The sequence below is a fragment of the Mus caroli genome, chromosome 6 (assembly GCF_900094665.2).
Source record: "Mus caroli chromosome 6, CAROLI_EIJ_v1.1, whole genome shotgun sequence".
NCBI lineage: Eukaryota > Metazoa > Chordata > Mammalia > Rodentia > Muridae > Mus > Mus caroli.
In genome coordinates this window covers 48,235,943-48,254,454 of record NC_034575.1, presented here as the reverse complement: position 1 = coordinate 48,254,454, position 18,512 = coordinate 48,235,943, and the positions used below count along the sequence as shown (strand labels likewise).

Here is an 18,512-nt window from a genome sequence, read left to right as displayed (position 1 = left end):
AATCTGCCTACCTATCTCTTATCTGTCATCTGACTATACTGTGGTTTCTACAACTCTTTGTTTAGAAAACCATTGAAAGTATTTACCTTCATGTCTCTTTTGACATTTATGTTGGATTTATTTACTTATTTAAAATACCAGTCAATGCGAGCCTGCACACATTCAAGTCAGGAATCAAGCCCTTGTCAACAGGGCTAGAGGACCTCTACTCAATCCTGCTGAGAGGTTGTCGCCCTCTGGTGGCCATTGTGGGTATTTACATATTTAACCCAAATTTAATGTGGTAAGGAAAAAAAAAAAAAGCAAGCCCTTTCTGGGTCTCTGAGAGTTGTCAAGTGCACATAATAGCCTTGTTGAGACCCGAAGCTACCAGTAAAGTTAAATCATTCTTGCCTTCATTAGTCCACCGCTGTCCATGAAGGTGTGAGTGAATTCTCATCCACTCACCTGGTATGGCAGGAGTCACTTTGGACTGTGGGACTCAGGCACACCAAATTGGCAGTACTGTACTGAGCCAGGAGCCCAAAGCCCCAGGCTGCTCCCTGCTCTTATAACGATGGGAACAAACATGGAAAATGTGGGCTGGATGGGTAATGGGGCAAATAACTGGGGCATACTCATATGGTTCATTTAAAACAGAAAGCCCCGCTTTGTGGTGTGCTTAGCAGACTCTTGTGCACACAGCCGTTCGTGTTTGCATGCACATAGGAATTTCCAGAAGACTAGATGCCAAACTGGTAATATCACTGACATGAAGATGTCAGGAGAACTGACTCCTTTTCTTTTGCTTTTATCATCCATTCATTTTCCAGCATAAATTTGCTTTTCCTTTGTAGTTAAGCAAAATAAAAGTGCAAAAGGAAGACAAACATGTGCCCATCTTAAAGGACTATGCCCGGTGTGTGTGGTGTGTGTGGTGTGTGTGTGTGTGTGTGTGTGTGTGTGTGTGTGTGATAAACAGGTTAGGAGATGCTACAGTGTATTCTGTGATTTAGGACTTTAAATCACTTTCAACATTACAGCCCCGTGGTCATCTAAAATGCACATTTTAAAAAGTTTCGGTAGAATTTACAACAATTCCCTGAATTAGGGACCTGGAGGTGCTTGCTTGAACACAGAGCTCAGTAGCCTGCTGCCTGCTAGAAGCTGAGCAACTGCCAGAACGAGAACTTGGAGGCCCCAGGCTCCCATTTCGTTATTTCTACAATTGTTGATGTTGTCGATGGAAGCCCTTCTGTGAATTACAAAGCTGATACTGGAACGCAAGCCATGTTTTATAGAGCACATTTATCAAAAGCCACTCAGATACCATTTATTAACAACAGTTCTTTGTGTCAAAATACATAAAGCTCCAAGTAGTACAAGAAATTGCATAAAATGAAAATGGCTGAGAGCGATAAGGCCAGGTCAGAACAGGTTGAAGCACAAACCAAACATGACAAGTTCATACAGGGCTCTAATAAAACCTCAACTTGACAAGGGTGAATCAGAGATTTGCTTTGGAATTTACCAATAGTGAAACAGAGAAGAAACAATGAATTACAGGAGTCGCAAAGTTCCAAAAGGCACGAGTGGATTGGTTGCTAAGAAGGACAATCTCTACTAGGCTACTAAGAAGAAAGGGACAGGGGCCATGGTTGGCTGATATCTGGTTAACATGAGATGCTCATTCTGCCCTGGAAGAGCAAGACAGATGGAAGGGAACGGGTGCTAGCAAATGAAGGTCTCAGCCGCCAGCTCCTAACAGCCAATAAGCCTCATCCGTGTTACTGCCCTGTAGTGATCCCCACCTCTCCTCCAACCCCACCCCAATCTCCACTTCTCTTTTAGGCTGAGCTCCAACGACTGGGTCTCCTGGCCTCTTCCCTGCCTCTCTTGTGTTTAATAATACAGTTCTGTCCCTTCCCCACACAGACAATGGGAATTCAGATTTTGTTCTCTTAGAGCGGCCCCTGGGCAGGCTGGCTCTATTATACACATTTGCAACAATGGTATCACTACACGTGGCAACACCGGCAACACCGTCTGACCCCCTCCACTTGGTCCTTGTATATTCTAATCTGTCTTTGACTAGCAAAGACCCCAAGTGTGCTGGTTGTTTTTGTCAACTTGGCATAAACTTAGAGTCAGTTAAGAGAGGAGCTGAAATAGAGAAATCTCACCCCCATCACATTGGCCTGGAGGCAAGTGTCTGGGGGGCATTTTCTTAACTGATGATTGATGTGGAAGGAGTCAGCCCCTATATTTGAGTGTGTGTGTGTGTGTGTGTGTGTGTGTGTGGTGCCACCCCTGGGCAGGGGGTCCTGGGATGTAAAAGAAAGCAAGAGGAGCAAGCCAGGAGTTGCAAACTAATTCCTTCATGGCTTCTGTTTCAGTTCCTCAGGGAGGAAGTTAACCTGGGAGCTGTGGGATGAGATAACGCTCCTATAATTGCTTTGGATATGGTCTTTATCACAGCTAAGGTCCGATGTGAGACCCCAACTGGGTCACATCATCTCCTTTGTCAAGGGCATCCTGGCGTTTCTTCCTTTGTCCCAACGTTGTTATTTTCTCAGTCTTTGCCCGTTGAGACACAGGGCACAGTCTGCTATGACCTTGTCACCTTTTAAGTCAGTCTTCAAACCAGGCGGTTCATTCCCCGTGGTTGTTTGTGTCACCTCCCACCCCACGTCCCCACCCCTGTTTGGAGCACTTTCACTTAGCACCCAAGTTCACACATCAAAACACATTGCGTAATGACAGACTACGATGTCCTAACCCAGGGCAGTAAATGGGCTATTCATCTTACCAACTCTTGGCCTCAGAAGGAGACTTGAAAGGAAAATAAACAAAGTTGTGAATTTGTGTAGGTGGAACCTTCCAGATTTCCTTTCCCAGACAGCACAAGAAAATTAGGCTAGGTGCCCACACAAACATAGACACTGTTGTTCTCTGAGTCTCCCCAGTTTTCCTACCCATGGGAGGGGAGAGAGGTGATGGACCCAGGAAGATTCTGACACTAGGTGGGTGGGGGAGTGGGAGGCTGAGGCTCAGAGACCAGAGACTCTCCATAGGAATTCAGTCCTGCTGGGTTGGGCATGAGCAGATGACCACGGCCCCGCAGGACTTAAACTTGTACACATTTACATCAACCAAGATCAGGGACGGCCTTGTCAGGAGTCAGCACTGCCACAACCTCAGGGCCATCTCATCCCTCTTTGGCTCATCTGAGACACCTATACCTCCACTGTGAATTCTGACATCCCCAATGTATCATATGCAGCAAGGAAGGATTGTCACGTCTCTGGAAAAGGTCCATAAACTCGATCTGCTATTAAGCCACTGGTTAATTTACAAGGAGCAATGCTACATTTGGCTATGGGACTTCTGACAAAAGGTGGAAATCATGCAATTTTTCTTTTCTTTTTTCAAGATAATTTTGTAATTATATTTATGTACAGAAAACTCAGCATTTAGCCCAGCTTAGTGGCGAGATTTTTTAGCCTTTGCCTTTTCCAGCTTGGCAATGCGAGCCACAGACTTAGGACATTGCCTCCCCAGTGGCTGTGGATCTCATCTTATCGGTTATTATAATTGGTCCCAATAGCTTCCACCAGCTTAGCCAAAGCACCCTTGTTTTCTGAGTTAACCTGTGTGAAGGCAACAGTGGTGCATGTCTTCCTGTGGAACAGGCGCCCTGGCCTGGCCTTTCCCTTGATGATGCAGTAAGGCATCCCCATCTTTTGACACAGGGCAGGCAGGAAAACTACCAGCCCAATGGGGTCTACATCATGGGCAATCACCACCAGTGGAGCCTTCTTGTTCTCCACCAAGGTGATGACTGTGTTGACTCCTGCTCGGAGGACAGGTGGTCTCTTTGTTGGGACGTCCCCTTTGCCAGCAGCTTTCTTCTCAGCATGGGCCAGCAGCCTTTGCTTCTTCCCTTGCTTTGTCTCTGGCCTTTACTTGTGGGCAAGCTTAAGCAGCTGGGTAGCTGCTTGCCTGTCCAGGGCCTGGGTGAATGGCAGGAGGTGCTTTGAGCCACTTATAGAGGGTGGGTTTTTGCTGCTACAGCCTGATGTAGCTGAGCACTTGAGGAAGCATGTGAGATCTCTTTGGGACTGGATGTCGTGCCCAATGCTGAAGGTCCTGGGCCTTTTCTCAAACAAAGGATTGACCACCTTTTTGGCCTCCTGTTTCTTCACAACGGTGTGGGCCAGGGCCACCTTCTTCCCCTTGGCCTTCTTTCCTTTGGGCATTTTGCTTAGCTGGAGGAGACACACAATTTTTTTTTAAAGAAGGGTTTATCTAAGCTTTTATGGTCTCTGCCTCTACATCAGAGGTCATTGCATCTGTGTCTATAATGGTACATTTATGTGGCATGTAATTCAATATGTACCCTACATGGTAAGCATTTTTCTCTTTCAAATCTTTTATGTAAGGTAATTTGATGGTAGCTTACCTGAGACATGGGTCAGCTGGTGGCCTACATGGTACACTAGGCTTTTATTGATATAAAGAGGCTCTCTTTGATTCTCACAGTGCTGCATGCCATGAAATTGTTCTTCCTGATACGGTGGTTGCCACCGTTACTAATTTTACAGTACATTTTCCAGCAAACATTGCTTACATTCAGTTTTTCCCCTATGTCCCTGAGCTATATAGTCTTAGGATTTTGATCACCCAAGCAGTGTTGGGTCTGGGTTCTAGTTTGTGGACTGGGCCTTACGTCAAATCAGATGTTGGTTGGTTACCCCCACAAGGTTTGAGCCACCACTGCCCTAGCCCATCTTGCAGGCAAGACACCACTGTAGATCATAGCGTTTGTGGATGGGTTGGTGTTTGCATTTCTCTCTTGGTAGCCTACAGTGTACCTTTCTATCTCAAAGATACTAGGATGTAGGGCTGAAAGCTCTAGGAAGTACCAGCTCCGTGCTCTCTATATTTAATGAGCTTTTATGATCTCGGTGTAGACAGCCCTTCAGTAAAGGGGCTGTCAGTTTGTGGAGAGCAACGAACTGACTTATCAACAGCCTGACTTGTTGGGGATTCCCAATGAGGCCCTTTTGGCTAATATCTCAATTTGATGTAGCCTAATCCTGGTTTTGGAAGCTTCCATTTGTCTCCAGAGGTGTTCATGTGACTTTCTGATGCTCCTGTTATCGGATGATTTAATTTAGATCACCTTCCTACATGTATATATTTTAGGAATCTTCTATTGCATTAGTTTCCACAGTGCTCCCCAAATGACCCTTCATTTTAGCTGTCTCTCCCTATAGTTCCTTCCTTGTTCCCATCTTCCCTCCATCTCCCCAGCTGATCCTTCCATTCTAGCCCCAAACCCATCCCTAACTATCTTTTCTATTTCTCTTTCCTAATGGGTTCTGTCCTCCCTGGTTCCTTACTCCATACTAAACCTCTGTGAGCTTATGGACTGTAGCTTGGCTATCACTGACTTAAGAACTAATGTCTACATATAAGAGAATTCATGCCATATTTGTCTTTCAGGGTCTGGATTACCTCACTCAGGATTTCTTCTAGTCCCATCCATTTGCCTGCAAATTCATGATGTCATTGTTTTTAACAGCTGAGTAATACTCCATTTTGTTAATGTCCATTCTTCTGTTGAAGGACATCTGTGTTGTTTTCAGTTTCTGTACAACAGCAATGAACACGGTTGAGCAAGTGACTCTACAGTAGCATGAAGCATCCTTTGGGTGTGTGCCCAAGAGTGGCATAGCTGGATCCTAAGGTAGATTGATTCCCATCTTTTCGAAGAACTGCCGCACTGATTTCCAACATGGCTTATAAGTCTGCACTCCCACCAGCAGTGGATGAGTGTCCCCTTATTCTGCATGCTCACCCACATGAGTTGTCACTTGTCTTATTGATCTTGGCCACTTCTGAGTGGCATAAGATGAAATCACAAAGTAGTCTTGATGTGCGTTTCCTGATGGCTAAGGATGTTGAGTAGTTTTAAAGTGTTTCTCAGCTACTTGAATTTCCTCTTTTTGTGGGTTCTGTTTAGATCTTTGCCCGATTTTAAAATGGAATTGTTTGTTTTCTTGATATCTAAGTTTTTGTTTTTTAATTCTTTAGACATTTTGGATATTAGCCCTTTATCAGATGTATAGTTGGTAAAAATCTTTTTTTCATTCTATAGGCTGACACTTTGCCAGAATGATCGTGTCCCTTGCCATGTAGAATATTCTCACTTCCCTGAGGTCCCATTTTTCAAAAAATGTTTTATCTTAGTGCCCTGCACTAACGGTGTTTTGTTCAAGAAGGCTCCTGTGCCGATGAAATCAAGGCTATTCCCCACTCTCTTTTATCAGGTTCAGTATGTCCAGTGTTCTGTTGAGGTCGTTGGTCCATTCCGAGTTGAGTCTTGTGTAGGTGATGGGTGTGAATCTATTTGCAATCTTCTACATAAACCATCCAGTTTGACTGGCACCAATTGTTGAAGATGCCATCTTTTTTCCAGTATGTGTTTCTGGTTTCTTTATCAAAAGCCAGGAGTCTACAGGTATGTGGATTTATGTATGGGTCTTCAATTCGTTTCCATTGATCAACATGTCTGATTTTATGTCAATACCATACTGGATTTTTTGTTCCATTTTGTTTGTTTTTGCTTTTTACTTTTGCTCGGTAGTACAGCTTGAAATCTGGAATGGTGATGCCTCCAGCGGTTCCTTTAATTGTTCAGGATTGGTTTAGATATACTGGGTTTTTGTGTTTCCATATACAGCTGAGATTTGTTTATTCAAGAATTGTGAAAATTTATACTGGAAATTTTGATTGGGATTACATTGAATCTATAGATTGATTTTTGCTGAATGACCTGCTGAAGCATGCCTGAGTCTCCGGACTCCTACTCAACCATGGTGGGTGATCTTTTTGCTGTGTTCCTAGATTCAGTTTGCAAGTATTTTATTGAGAATTTTTGCCTCTGTGATCATAAGGGAAATTTGTCTGTAATTCTCTTTCTTTTCCTGGAATTTATGTAGTTTTGGTAACTGGCCTTGTAAAAGGATTTGGGCAATGCTCCTTCTGTTTATATTTTGTGAAATAATTTGAAGAGTATTGGCATTAATGCTTCTTTGAAGGTCTGGTAGAAATTTCTGCTAAATCTACCTGGCCCTAGACTTTGTTTTGCCTGGGAGTTTTATTTACCACTTCTATTTTATTAAGTGTTATAGGTCTGTTAAATCGCTTATCTGATCTTGACTTTATTCTGGTAAGTAGTATGTATTGAGAAATTTATGCATTTCCTGTAGGTTTTTCAGTTTTGTGGAATACAGGTTTTAAAGTATTTCCTTATGTGTTTCTCTGGATTTCCTATGTGTCTATTATGTGTCCCTTTTCATTTTTGATTTTGTTAATTTGGATAATCTTTCTCCCCCTTTTAGTTAATTTAAATAGAGTTTTTCTTTTTTAAATTAATTAATTAATTTATCTTTTTTTTTTACACTCCATATTTTATTTCCCCATCCCTGTCTATCCTCCAACTGTTCCACATCCCATACCTCCTCCTCACCCCACGTCTCCACGAGGATGTCCCTACCCCCTACCCCATCTGACCTCTAAACTTCCTAGGGAGTCTTTTGAGGGTTAGGTACATCATCTCTGAATGAACACAGACCCAGCAGTCCTCTAATGTATATTTGTTTGGGGCCTCATATCAACTGGTACATGCTGCCCATTTGGTAGTCCAGTATTTGAGAGATCTCAGGGATCCAGATTAATTAAGGCTGCTGGTCCTCCTACAGGGTCGCCCTTCTCCTCAGCTTCTTTCAGCCTTCCCTAATTCAACAACAGGGGTCAGCGGCTTCTGTCCATTAGTTTGGTGCGAATATCTGCATCTGACTCTTTCAGCTACTAGTTGGGTCTTTCAGAATATGGTCATGCTAGGTGCCTTTTTGTGAGTGCTCCATAGCCTCAGTAATAGTGTCAGGCCTTGTGACCTCCCCTTGAGCTGGATCCCACTTTGGGCCTGTTGTTGGACCTTCTTTTCCTCAGGCTCCTCTCCATTTCCATCCCTGTAATTCTTTCAGACAGGAGCAATTATGGATCAGAGTTGTGACTGTGGGATGCCCCCCCTCCCTCATTTGATGCCCTCTCCTTCCTGCTGTAGGTGAGCTTTATAAGTTCCCTAGCCCTACTGTTGGGCATTTCATTTAAGTCTCTCACCTCCCAGGTCTCTGGTTCATTCTGGATGGTCCCCCCAACCTCCTATCTCCAGAGGTTGCCTGTTTCCATTCTTTCTGCTGGCCCTCAGGACTTCAGTTATTTTCCCTCACCCCAAACCAGATCAGGTTCCCCTCCCCCATCACTTCCCCACCCTGTTCACTTTTCCTCCCAGGTCCCTCCCTCCCTTCCCACTTGTGATTGCTTTCTTCTCCCTCCCAAGTGGGACTGAGACATCCTCATTTGAGCACTTCAGCTTGCTGACCTTTTAGAGTTATGTGGAGTGTATCTTGGGTATTCTGTACTTTTTTCTATTTTCTTTTCTTTCCTTTCCTTTCCTTTCCTTTCCTTTCCTTTCCTTTCCTTTCCTTTCCTTTCCTTTCCTTTCCTTTCCTTTTCTTTCTTTCTTTCTTTCTTTCTTCTCCTCCTCCTCCTCCTCCTCCTCCTTCTTCTTCTGGCTCATATCCACTTATTAGTGAGTACATACCATGCATGTCCTTTTGGGTCTAAGTTACCTCACTCAGGATGATATATTTTCTAGTTCCATCCATTTGCCTGCAAAACTCAGGATGTCCTCATTCTTAATAGCTGAGTAGTATTCCATTGTGTAAATGAACACATTTTCTGTATCCATTCTTTTGTCATGAGACATTTAGGTTGTTTCCAGCTTCTGGATATCACAAACAAGGCCACTATGAACATTGTGGAACACATGTCACTGTGGCATGGTGGGGCATCTTTTGGGTATATTTCCAAGAGTGGTATAGCTGGGTCTTCAGGTAGATCTATTTTCAGTTTTCTGAGGAACCTCCAGATTGATTTCCAGAGTGGTTGTACCAGTTTGCAATCCCACCAGCAATGGAGGAGTGTTCCTCTTTCTCCAAATCCTCTCCAGCATCTGCTGTCACCTGAAGTTTTGATCTTAGCCATTTTGATTGGTGTAAGGTGGAATCTCAGGGTCGTTTTGATTTGCATTTCTCTGATCATTAAGGACTTTGGACATTTCTTTAGGTGCTTCTGCAGTTAGCTTTTCTGGCTAGAGTGGCTTGCAGGTTCCTAGGGAATAATTAGTTTTAAATTAAAAAGCACTGGAGAGAAGTGTAACATACATATAGAAACAAGAGTGAACACCTAAGGTAGCTAGATCCTTGATCCAGAAATGGAAAATCACCAACACTGCAGAGGGTTCCCAGGCCCCCTTCTCAGCAAAACTCTGCTCCAAAGAGAAACTAAGTCACCCTCTAACATCATAGCCCAGTTATTCTATCTGACAAATGAACTCCTTGGGCTTGCTCTGCTTTGGTTAGACTTTTTCCATACCTTGTGCCTACAGTAGCTATGCATGTGCTTCTGTGGAGAAATAGCACACCATCTTCTTTCTGAATGGAAACTCATTTCACTGAATGTACCACAGTACATTGCCATGGCTTGTGCAGGTTAGATCCAGAAATTTGATGGGGGCTATAAAGGAATGGAGGAAGGATTGATGCAGACACAGATACAGACAAAGCTAGGGTCAGGTGGGCTGTGCATACTCTTATGGAACCTCACCAATTACTGTTGTGACTGAGAACTTCTGCACTTTAGCTAGTCTCAGTAGGTTTCTGTAGGTGAGCAGTCTCAGGTTGAAATATCCAAGAGGAGGGAGCTGCAGTTGCTAGTTTTTGCACATCCTGATCATTCATTACTAAATGCTCATACTTGGACCAAAGAAAGAAAGCTTCGTCAATTCCAAGTCTGACCCATGAGGAAAAAGGCTTTGCCAAATTCCCATGGGCCCAGTTCCTTGGTTCTTGGCATGGACAGCTCAGGTCAAACAATACACAGTATCTCTAAGTTTCACTTGCTCAAGACTTCACTTGCACATCGATAGTTATGATGGATGGACATCTAGTTGTTTCCAGTTTGGGCTTCATATGAGCACTCTGATTGCTCCTTGCCCAGGTTTCATGTAAACAAACACATATACATTTTGGTTGGGTGTAAGACTGAATTCAATTTGCTGAATAATTGGATGCACAGATGTTCAGACAGAGTAAATACTGTCAAATAATTTTCTAATACTGTAGTAAAAACCAGAGCGATTCTAAATAAACTTATTAGGCTTACACACATCAATCAGTGTCTTTTCAGTCACTGTCTTGCTGTGTATTGTGGTGGCTGGTCTAAGCATGTGGCATCTCTGCCTAGTGAGGACCATCCCTGGTTCTGCAATGTCCTTCTAAGATCAGGTACAGATAAATTCTGTTGTTGTTGTTGCTGTTGTTTTGCATGTATCCCCAGAATCTTATGTGTTGAAAACTTAATTTCTAAATTCATATGTTGCTGGTATCAGATGCAGTTGTTGTTAGGTTATTAATGTTAAATGAAATCAGAAAAGAGGGGTTCCTGTGTTAATACTCTTAAATGAGGAGCAGAGGAAAAAGGCTGCTGTTGGCCTACAGTTTTGGAGGCCAGTTGGCCACGCTGCAACTGAACTCATGGCAAAGCATCATATCGCTGTATACAAGCAAAGGTGATTCTCCATGACGACAGTCCTATCGTCTGTGAGGCAGGCAACCACAAGGAACAAGAAAGCTCACCTTCTGATTTGATTTGATTTGATTTGATGGCAGATTTGTTTTATGCTGCTGGCAAGCCCATTGGGCTTTCACATCTCTTGTCCTGAGCTCAGCTCCATGGTCTTTACAAGCCAATGGAAACTCTTCCCTAAGCATAGTAATGAAGTGACTGTGAGCCTCCGTTTTTGATGCTGTGGATTTTCATGTGTTTTGCTGAGGCTCCGAAGGAGGTCTCCTAACCTATCAATAGCCAGAGGTACCACAATCCTTCCACCACTGAATGTACCGTATCTTTCTAACCAGCTTCTTTACACTACATTCTTTTTAAATTATAATTTCCTTGATTCTGAGAATTTCCTACACATACAAAATAAAGCATGGTCTTCGCCCCACTTCCCACCTCCACTCCCCCATATTCCTTCAGCATGTCAACTTCACGTCTTTTTTTTTTTAACCTACAAAGTTAAAGTAGTGCTACCTGTGTGTGCATGGATGTGGGACAACCCCCTGGAGCACGGGAAGTCTACCAGTGGGGATGTCATCAAGGAAGGACGAGTCTCCCGTCCCCAGCAGCTGTCAAGTGCCAACAGCTCCTCAGTAAGGGGTGGGCTCTAGAAAACACCTTCATCACCTATGCTGGAACCTTGGTTGGCTTGGTCTTGTGCAGGTCTTTGTGGGATCAAAATGTCTTCTAAATATTTGTGTGTGCTTGTATTCATAGACCTCACCTGCTCTCAACCTTGGTCAGAGCTTTTCTTTTCCCAGTGGATGGGAATCGATGTAGAGATGTATAAATGTCAGAATGCTGAGAGTTAGAGCTTGAGTGCTCAGATCTAGATGGAACATTTTTATTACCCCCCACACACACAGACATACACGCACACATATACACACATGCACAAACATACAGTAAGGCAGTAAGACTGTAAGAGGAGTGCACTGGGATGCTGCCTTCTGCCCAGCATTTTATCCCAGTCCCAGGAGCGGTCAGGACAAGGTGCTGAGTTCTTTCATTCATTTCTTTAGTGGCCTCCACTGCTCTGACCTCACGGAAGTCATTTAACCACGCCTGAGGTAATTCGATTGAGCTCATCTCTGAGACTCCTTCCAACGGAAAAATTTCTACTTTCATAAAATGCCATATAGAACCTTGCTTAATTTTCAACCTTAAACCAGAGGTGGCCACCAAATGAAGCTGTGGGAAGCAGAGCTTCAGTGTTGGCAAGCTACGCCCAACACACAAACACCCATAGTTCCCTCCTGTTGAACTCCATCTAGTGACCTCGGATGTGAAGTGAAGTGCCTTTATCACCAACAGGAGATGTTTGGCTGCCTCTCACCAGTACCAAGGACGTTTCTTCTGCCACCATTGATCACTGCTCAAGCTCCTGCTCCAGCTGGCTAACACATTAACCATACCTTGAAGGACCTGCAGGGAGACTTAAAGGAAGCTTTTAAAAGTGTAATATTTTATTATGTATTTGAGAATTTTGCACATGCATACAATGGCTTATGATCCTATTCACCCCGACTCCTCAGTCCAACTCTGACTGGATCCACCTCAACTTCCCAACCTCTCCCAGCTGGATTAGTGTCTTCATTTATTTATTTTTTATTTATTTTTTAATAGCCCACCAGTTTGTACTACCCATATACTCTTACTGGAGTGTGGTTGGCCTACCTGGGGTCACAAACTGACTCTGTCTTCCCAGAAGCTGTCAGTTTTTAATGGTTCCTCGACTAGGGGCGGGGCCTCATCAGCCCTTCCCCACTCTGGGCTGGAATGTTGACAGACTTGGATCTTAAACCACAGCTGCTGTGAACTCAGGAGCACAGAGAGCGATCGCATCCAGAAGACACTGTTCTGCTTCGGTGTTCCCAGATCTCTGGCTAGGATACTTTCTCCATCCCTCGTCCACGACAGTCCCTAAGCCTTGGGAAGGCTGTATGGTATCTACAGCCCATCTGTGACTGAGCACTCCACTGACACTTACGCTCTGAACTTTGACAAGTTGTAAATCTCTCTATTAACCATCTGCTGTGTAAAGGAACTTCCCTAGTGAGGTCTGGGAGCTGCACTCATCTGTGGGTATTGAATATGTACAAATTTGAGAGCCGGGTGAAACTATCTCCTTTTAGCAAAATAATACTGGTACACTTGCCCCTGGGGCCTTTGAGCCCATGGCTGTATTTACAGAACCAGGCATGCATTTCTTTCTATGGAGTGAGCCTTAAATCCAATCGGAAAGTGATTGGTGACCCACATAGCATCTGTGCCACAAATGCACCCTTGGACATATCCTGCTAAGACAGTCATTACTACAATTCACCGCTCTCTATGCATCCTACCACATGCTCCCACATGGCACCTTCCAGTTCTATCTATGAAAGCTAGCCATCAGGGAGAAAGCTTTCAAGTTAGTACCAACTTGATTTCTCCATGTCTTGTGACCAAGATGTGTGGTGTCTGCAGCAATAATCTCTTACCACTAATTTCTGGTGGGCAGCCAGGAGCAATGCCAATACCTTGTATTGCTCAGGGGGCAGACCTTGGGCACCCATGACTAACAACTGGAAGGGAGGTGCCCCACAGCTGGCATTGCCTCTTCATCTGGGAACCTGTGGCTTCTGGGACAACCATTATCCCTATGTGGGATAGTTCCGATTGAACTCTGTATGAGCGTAATACATATGGAAATGTAGACATTTAAGACGCTTTATAATAGTAATTTCTACATGGCCTTTCAAACATCCTTACTGTTATCTCTCCTCCATCCTTTCTCACACCCACCCTCCCATCTTTCTCCTCATTAAATCCTTGACCCCCATTGTCACCTCCCCCTTCGTATTACCTGTATTCTACTATCTCACTCACTTAAGATCTTCTACGTTCATACCAATGGTTCCTTTATAGTTTTATGTATTCTGTAGGTACTTTATGTTCAAACATGCAAATCTAAAGATTTGGTACTAAGTTCTACATATAAATGAGAACATGTGACATTTGTCTTTCTAGGCCTGGGTGAACTATTAAAATCTCTGAAATGTTATATAATAAAAAGGGACAGAAATGGAGATATAAAATAGGGTTTTATACTCTCCACCTTTCCCCCCTTGAGTATATAGTTTTTTAAAGATAATTTGTCCTACATTCTGCTTAAGAATGGAGATACTGCAATGCAGTATTTCTATTTGCTTATTTAACCCTTAGGAGTCTCCTTGGTAGTCCTGTCTGTCATAAGAACAAGCTTATAGGTCAATGAACCATTGCAGAAAGCCAAAAATTCCAGACATAAGTAAAGTCACATATTTTATCTGTTCTGCTAAGCCAGGTTTTCTCCTTCTGGCTAACTCTTTGGAGCTAATGGTTGCGAGGTTGTCATGGGTACGAAAGCAACAGAGCCCCAGGATGGAAGCATGTGACTGATTCCTGTACAATAAAGGAATAAAGCAAACGTTTCTTTTAAATGTTTATTTTAAATTATGTCCTTATATCATCAAACTTGGGGAGTCACAGCCTATGTCCCAAGTTGGGTCCATCCTTTCAATTTCAGTAAAGCAAGTAAAAGAGGCAAATTAAAAGTAGAGAGTATCAGTGGAAGATCTATTTGATGTGGCCACATTAGGACAGGGCAAAGCTGTCCAGCAACCCTCCCGAGACTTTAGGGTCCTGGCCTGAGATCAAAGTTTAAACAGAAAGCCAAGGAGGGCTAGGCACATCTATCTAAGCAGTTGGAAGCATGGTGTGATTCCACCAACCAGCGCCTCATCTCATCTGACTCATCGTTACCTGGGTCTTAGTTTCATCCTGTAAGGTGATCTGACAAGCTGTGAAATCTCCTTCGGGGTGAGAGACAAGTTCCCTCCCTGTTTTCCTCTGCGCATGAAATTATTTGGAGAATTTTTATTTCTGGGATCTCGGGGTTGGGGGAGGGGACATTCACTATTTCAACAGTCTGATATATTGACACAAGTGTATCTTCAGAATATCTTACTTCCCTCAGACCAGTTCTGCAGCTATGCATGGCTCTGTGTGTAAATGCACATGTGTGCAAGTGCCCATGGAGGCCAGAAAAGGGTATCAGATCCCGGGAGCTGGAGCAGCAGGAAGTTGTGAGTCACCCAGTGTAGGTGCTGGAAGACAAGCTCTGCTCTTTTATAAGAGCAGCAAGTGCTCTTAATCTCTGAACGTTTCTCCATCCCCTGCTTTGGAGGTTAAATGTAGTGTGGGTAACTTTCAGAACATCATCTTTTGGAGTTCACAATGCTTATGATTTTAGCCTCAAAGACATTGTTTACAGTCTAAACATCCATGCTCTGTCCACAGCGAAGAAAAGTGTGATTCTCCTAAAAGCAAGGCAAGTGCAGATCCATAGTATTTTAGTACAAAGAGGCTCCTGAAAATGACCTGTAGGTTTATGGAGACATTCCACCGGGGAAGCAGAGGAAGTAAGGGAAACACAGCCAGGGGCCAGGCCACATGCGCCTTGCCTTTAGATGAAAGCCAGGTGTCCCACTGGAGCCAGGTGAGGCATGCTCATAAAATGCACATTTCTCTACTGGAAGACAGCAGGACCTGTGACTCTCCACATCAAAGGTAGTGAAGGTACCCATCATCCTGCGCGTGTCCGTGGAGACACCCACAGGTCAGGCTGTGCTTAAAACAAGAAAGGATGAAGAGAATTGCTTCAGAACACTCAGAAGCCTCAGTGCTGAGGTGGACTTCCTGTGTTTCACTTGAAAAGCAAGCTAGAATTTAAGGCTGAGTCGTGAATATTCTCACAAAGGGAAAGGGGATAATGAGAAAGGAAAAAGGAATAAACCTGCATTTAAAAAGCTGTTCCCGAGAGCTAGTACTTGCTTGCTTTCTCTTTTCTTTCCATGTGTGTGTGTGTGTGTGTGCACTTGTATGTGGGTACTCATGTGTGTATGCGTACACGTGGAGGGCTACGGTTGATACTGCGATTCATCCTCTGCCTTCTACCTTGCTCACTGAAGCATGGCCTCTTAATCAAACCCAGATTTCATTGATATGGCCAGCCTTGCCAGCTAGCCAGCATTCTCCCAGGATTCCCCGTCTCTGCCCTTTGAGAATGGAATTATTGGTAGGCCACTGCTCACACTTGCATTCTGGGGACCTCACATAGCAAGGACTGAGCCATCTTTCCAATCCAGGAGCTGTCACATTCTCAGCAGAACCTGCCAAGTCTTTTTTTGTTAGGTAGAACTTTGGACATCATCTCTCCAAACCTCGTTCTTTCTCATTCATTTTGGTTACACAGAGCTTCTGTTCCCACCGTACTCTAGGCAGACTCAAAAGAGTTAGACTGTTTTCCCAGTGTCACCTAGGACTCACTATGCCTCAATATGCCACAGTGAGTCCTGATTGGGGCAGCCTAAAGTTTCACACACATACTCTGCCAGCTTCTATGGGTCAGGAATCTCGGGCAGTTACTTCAGGTCTTCTCCTCAAGCTGTGGTCAGTGTTAACAAGAATCAAGACATCCATAGAGGCTCAAGTGGGGAAGGGTACACTTCCAAGCTTATTCATGTTCTTGGTGACAAAATTCACATCCTCGTGAATTTTCAGTTTGTTAGACTGAGGCTTTGGGCTCCATAGTGATTGATACCCGCTGGAAGTGTCTCTGAGGTTCGCTTTGCATCAGTAAACCAATAAAAAGGTCTGTGATCAAAATGGAAGTAATAAATATTTTTAGCTGGTCACAGCATGCCCCTAACACCACTGTCATATGGTCCATCTTCCATCCAGGAGGAGGGGATTATATTTGGCCGTGACTACTACGAGGTCAAAAGACATCTGTGAATAGCTTAGAAGTCTGTCACAGAGAATATGGCCACAGAAAATAGACTTTAGGTTAAGTAGACAAAAATGGATTCCTCTTTCTCGAGCCACACAGAGCAGTGCCAGGAGGGAGCCTATTTGCTTTCTACCAGCAATACTTTAGTTCTCTAATATCCCACTTACTGCTAGTTTGAGAGGTGATAAATCTGTTTTATGTAGCATTTGTATGTTTCTGATAAACTTATGGACAAAGGCATAGAAGACAGGTGCAAAAATAAAACCTCTTTTTACAACCCAGAACGCTGATGAGTTTCAATACATGTGAGACAAAGAACACCATACTCAAGACAGCTCAAAACTATGATGGTCCTGACAACGAGGTGTTTCCAAGCGCGGATGATTTAAATGCATAAGAACTGAGAAACCTCGGATGTGTTTGATAAGTGTTCCTAGTCTCATGTGCTAGAACAGTGGTTCTCAACCTGTGGGTCAGGACCCCCTTTAGGGGTGGAATGGCCCTTTCACAGGGGTCACCTGAGACCATCGGAAATATCAGATATTTATGTTAGAATTCACGAGGGTAGCTAAATTACAGTTATGAAATAGCAAGGAAAATAACTGTTATTTTTTTATGGTTGGGGATCACCACCACAGGAGGACCTGGATTAAAAGGTCATAGCATCAGGAAGGCTGAGAACCACTGTGCTTGATGAAGATCGTCACCTTTACCCTACCCCGTATGGCTTGTCTTGACTGAGTTCTGGTAACGCATCGAGAATGGGTGTTTCACTATAATCTGTAGTAGAAGGTGGCGAAGTTTTCATAGCTTTCATTTTCAGAGCTTTGTGACTTTAATTTTTGGTTGTGACACTTATTTCCAAAAAGAGCAGTCTGTTTTGGATGCAAACATTTTATAGTGCTGTGCGCTAGTTCTCACTTAATATGGGAGTTTTAGAGGACCCCAAACTCAGGTATACTGCTGGAGGTAAGCGGGGCTGCATACAGTACCACTTGCTGTCGTCACACAAACTGAGACAGAAGCATTGGGTAGCAGAGATAGACAGCTTGCACTGAGTTGTACAGTCTTTGAGTCTGGTTAACTTTGGTGTGTGAGGTTTTTATTTATTTAAAATTTGAAAGCAAATCAAGTAAGGTCCAAAAGCATTTCAGCCATGGCCATCACAGTCATTATCTGAACAAGGGGACAGAATGGGCCAGCCACTGTTAACAATTACAGAAGAAATGACAGTGCTGAACTGGGGCCATTGTTGTTGTTGTTGTCATTGTTGTTTGATGAACCTGGCCAGGCTGTGTGACACTGCCTTATAGTGTGAATGGAACAAGAATCATTCTTTAACCCGGGAGTCTCTGCTTGAGCAGCAAAGTAGGAAAGAGGCATGGAGTCCACACTAATTGTAATGGGTGCAGGGCTGAGGGCTGACCTGTGCCTCTTTGTGAAATCAAGGACCATAGAGGTCTCCTCTGACAAGGGGTAGCACAACTTTGCCACTGTCGTTCTTCTCTGTGCCTTTTCCTGGCTCTATAATAGTCCTACCTACCTTAACACCTTTCCTTTTACTTCACTTCTAATAATTCCAAATTCAGTTATGCGGGGGAGACAGCTGGGTTTGCCAGTGGTTGATGTTTGAACGAACGAGTTACTCCTTAATAGAGCACTGACATGGCGTTTTCAATGGAAAGCCTTGGTCCAGTTTTTCATCAACCGCTTGCTTCAGTGTGGAAACCTGAAACCTCACCCTCTGCTAGTCATCACTCTTTCTTTTTGCACAGGCAACATACTCCCCAGCAGAGCCCACAGCAGGCGTTTGCTCCAGTGAGCCGATCAATTAAAGGCAGCAAGCGATTGGCAATGTTTGTTGAAGCTCATGGAAATGCTAACTTGGCTACAGGGCAAGCCTCCCTGGAACAATGTCTTGCTAAAATTGAATACTTTTCTGGAAGAAACAAAAGCTGGTAAAACA

The 18,512-nt window shown here is 43.8% G+C and overlaps 1 non-coding gene and 1 pseudogene across 1 annotated transcript; one reads left to right on the top strand and one right to left on the bottom strand.

Annotated features, from left to right (window-relative positions):
• Positions 1–3,557: 3,557 nt before the first annotated feature.
• On the bottom strand, positions 3,558–4,238 carry LOC110297106 (annotated as a pseudogene).
• Positions 4,239–16,747: 12,509 nt separating this feature from the next.
• On the top strand, positions 16,748–16,866 carry LOC115031437. The gene has a single exon (XR_003837062.1). It is a non-coding gene; the product is annotated as a small nucleolar RNA SNORA40 (small nucleolar RNA).
• The last annotated feature ends 1,646 nt before the right edge of the window (positions 16,867–18,512 follow it).